Raw genomic sequence first — 4,836 nt, 5'->3', positions numbered from 1 at the left:
ATCCGAGTCAGTAAAATGATCCGAACTTCCCATCACTAATGGAAACACATAATGTTTTTGTCACGTTGACCATTTATCAGTAACAGATGCTTCAGGACAAAACAAAAATAATGTTTTACTCAAACACATCTATAAATTCATTGTGAATCCAGAAAAGTGAGAATTTGTGCACTACTGTTTTCATTTCTTTTTATAAAACTGAAATGAATGAAACTGACCACATGTGATGCTGAAGACATTTGTAATGTTATAAAAAGTGCTACATCTGTCAAAAGAATGCACATTAGACTGATTTCTGATCATGTGATAGTGAAGACTGCAGTAATGATGCTGGAAATTCAGCTTTTCACCAGAGAAACTAATTAGTTTTTCAAATATATTCAGATTGAAACCAGTAATAGCAGTTAGTAATGATCTTTCACAGTATTACTGGTTTCATTGCTTTTTCTTATCAAATAAATGCTGCTTTGCTGAGCTGAAGAGACTTCTTTTAAACAAAGTTGAAGACAAAATTATATTATTTTTATTACATTTAAATTAATTAATAATTTAGTAATTTCCAATGGGGCTAATAATACTGATCACTGCAGTATGTATATATATATATATATGTATATATGTATATATATATATATATATATATATATATATATATATATATATATATATATATATATATATATATATATATATATATATATATATATATATATATATATGTATATATATATATATATATATATATATATATATATGTATATATATATATATATATATATATGTATATATATATATATATATATATATATATATATATATGTATATGTATATATATATATATATATATATATATATATGTATATATATATATATATATATATATATATATATATATATATATATATATATGTATATATATATATATATATATATATATATATGTATATATATATATATATATATATATATGTATATATATATATATATATATATATATATATATGTATATATGTGTGTATATATATATATATATATATATATATATATATATATATATGTGTGTATATATATATATATATATATATATATATATATATATATATATATGTGTGTGTGTGTGTGTATATATATATATATGTATATATATATATATATATATATATATATATATACATACACACACACACACACACACATACATACATATACTATATATATATATATATATATATATATATATATATATATATATATATATATATATATATATATATATATATATAAGTATAAATAATAAGTTTACCATAATAAAGAAAGAAATGTCTCTGTATATGTGAGGACTTATCAATCTCGCCTGTGTTTGTCTGTTTAATAGTGAGCATGATCACTCTACTAATGTTTCCTAGAATCTCCTATATGAATATCCACTGTCTCACTTCTCTGTGAGATTTTCAACAATTTTTTTTTTCTTGTTGTTGTTGCTTGTATGACGCTCTCATGTAAAATAATGTTTTTTCCTCCCCCGATCTGTTGATTATATGTCTTTTTTTATTTTTAAATAAAGGCTAAAATGTGATCTGAATTCCGTGAAGTTCTGTGAATTCATCTTTGGTTTGAAGATTTTCCAGCATGTAAATCTGTTTGGAGAGCAAACACTGCTTACGTTCGCAAAACATCAAGTCAGTTTGTGTTCAGGCACAGAAATGATCTAATTACATGATTTATTTGTGGATTATTTGTCTGTTTGTTTTCTTATCAAATGCATGACAAATAAACACACACACACAGGCATGTATTTGACTTCTATCACTGAGGGACCATTAGATATTCTTGTACCATAAAATAAGGGCATTTCACTAGTGTTCTGGTTGCTTTCTAAGTTGCCATGTGGGTGCTATGGTGTTATGCTCAGTCGTGGAATTTTAAAGAGCCCATATGATGCATTATAAAAGGTCATATTTTGGTTTTGGGGGTTTCTAACAACAGGCTGACATGCATGCAAGGTCAAAAAACACTTTCCTTGTCTTATAATATCCATCTTTTTTTTACCTAATTATTCCAACAACTCCCATATGATTTATTCAGATGATTCATTTTTTTCCCCGAACCTCAAATCACCCATCAGATCATTTATTATGGCCTTTTGAATATGGGATTTTGGAGGAAGATTACATTGTAGCTGTTTTGGTGCCTGTGCCTTTAAATGCAAATGAGCTTGTTCTTCCCACCCACCATTCCCACATGCATCTGCTGCATCACACAAACAGCAGTCAGTAGCGAGGTTATATAATAGTTTTGGATTTCCTATTAGTTTTAGTATTTCGTTTTGACTTTTTGTTTTTAAATTCAGATCGTTTTAATTTGTTTTTGGAGGCAGATTTACTCGTTTTTATTATTCATTCATTTTCTTTTCGGCTTAGTCCCTTTATTAATCCGGGGTCACCACAGTGGAATGAACCGTCAACTTATCCAGCACGGTTTTATATGCAGCGGATGCCCTTCTAGCTGCAACCCCTCTCTGGGAAACAACCATACACACTCATACACTACAGACAATTTAGCCTACCCAATTCACCTGTACCGCATGTCTTTGGACTGTTCGGGAACCCAGAGGAAACCCACACAAACAGAGGGAGAACCTGACCCAGCCGATCTCGAACCAGCGACCTTCTTGCTGTGAGGCGACAGCACTACCTACTGCGCCACTGTCACCCTAGTTTTTTTTATTAGTTTCTATATTTTGAAATGACCTAGTTTTAGTTTAGTTTTCATTAGTTTCAGTATTAGTTTTAGTTTTTTTTTTTTGTTTGTTTTTTTTCTAAATGAGGATATTTGTTGGGTACAAGATTCAAAATCAACAGAATTAATATTGTATAATATAAACTCAGCCATACATTTTTTGAAACATGAACACTATCATCCAACAATACCATCTACCCATCCTCAAATTCAAATACAACAGCTCACAAGACAGCAACCCAAAGTACAAGATGTGTGCAAGGCTGCTCTGAGATTAGGTACACACAGTGCTGTAAAGTAACTAATTACAAATACTCAAATTACTGTAATTGAGTAGTTTTTCTCAGGAATTGTAATTTAGTAATGTCTACTTTTTATGTCTACTACTAAAAAATGTCTACTACATTTTTAGTGCAGTATCGGTACTTTTACTCCACTACTTTCCTTCAACCTGTAGTCACTACTTTATTTTTTTCTTGTCTATGGGGATAAGAAAAATCAGTCCTGTGATTCCTGTCCAATTAAATCTCACATAAAAGGTAAATCACATCTTAATGAACTACCTCAAAATAGGGTTGATCAAAAGAAATATATTAATGCAATTCAAATATATAATATATGAATTGATGTTTACTTTAGACTTGTTATAAATATATGTTTATATTGTACAATTATAATGATTAAAATATATTTTTGTCAAATAATTTTGTGGCTAAAAAGTATCCGCTCAGGCACCGGTACTGTTTTAAAAGTATCGATTTAGTATTGATATAACCCCAAACGATACCCAACCCTACCTCAAAACGTGCGCTTTATAAGTGCAGCAAACTGTCATCTCAAGGATGATCAGGAAAAATGAACAACAGTTAAATATATGTGTCACAGCAAAGGGTCTGAATACTGAGAACTGTGATATTTCAGCTTTTCTTTTTTTAAAAATCAGCACAACTCTGTGTTTTTCTGTTAATATGGGCTGTGGTGTGGACATTAATACGGAAAAACAATGAACTTCAATTATTTTTGCAGACGGCTGAAATATAACAGAGTGAATAATTTATGGGGATCTGAACACTTTCCATACCCACTGTAAGTGGTTTCTATGCGGCGTCTAGAGCGCTTTAGTTGGTATCCTCTAACCAAGGTTGGCATGTTTCGTTTTGAAGGTATTCTGGCTGCTATCTAGGGTGTTATATTGTTTCTAGGGTGTTTTGGTTAGTGGCCAGGGTGACTTTAGCTGTTTTTTAGTGTTGCTCTGTGGGCTCTTCTCAATGTTTGGTTATGGTCATGGAGTTCATCTTCAAGTGTCTTGATTTTCTATTGATGCTGATCTTAGGTTCTTCCTTCAGGGAGTTTTTTTCTGAGCGTGAGAGATCATTGAGATGCGGCTGTAATTTTCTGTCTATGGATAATCAAGCTAATCGATGCAGATGAATTAAGCGAGTGTCAGACAGCTCCACCTGCATCATTTCACAGACCGTCAGGAACCGTCAGCACATTAGACTCTCTTCACTGAGAGACGCCGCTGTAATTAATGAGACTCATAGAAAAGTTGCTTACACAGGAGAAAAACTCCAAACGGGACAGGTCGTGCTTTCAAATTCTGTGACTATCACTGTCTGCAGTACACCCCCTTTTAAAAATATAGTTTTATCCTTTTTACAGTGAATATAGACTATATATTTTGGTGCATTTACATTTTTATTAAACGGCTATAGGCATGAAAAAATGAGTTTGGCCGCCGAACATCAATAATACCATTACAAAGATAATACATTTGAATTAAAAAAATAAAGTACAAAGTTCAACATTTTATATGGTTTATGTTTCCCTTGGTTTTTCATCATTGTTAAATTTGTTATTAATATTTTCTAACATATTCATTTGGGTGGACTATTTTTTTTTTTTAACTGTGATCTTATGTTATTTTGTTAAATAGTTGTACCAAAGCTAAAGACTGATCTAATGTCTATATAATATATAATAATAACCTTGAAAACACTAGATTAAAAATCAAGCATTTTCCAGGATTTCCAGCACCCGTACGAACCCTGATATATATATATATATATATATATATATATATATATATATATATAT

The sequence above is a fragment of the Danio rerio genome, chromosome 20 (genome assembly GCF_049306965.1).
Source record: "Danio rerio strain Tuebingen ecotype United States chromosome 20, GRCz12tu, whole genome shotgun sequence".
NCBI classification, from domain to species: Eukaryota; Metazoa; Chordata; class Actinopteri; order Cypriniformes; family Danionidae; genus Danio; species Danio rerio.
Note: the sequence above shows the minus strand (reverse complement) of the source record.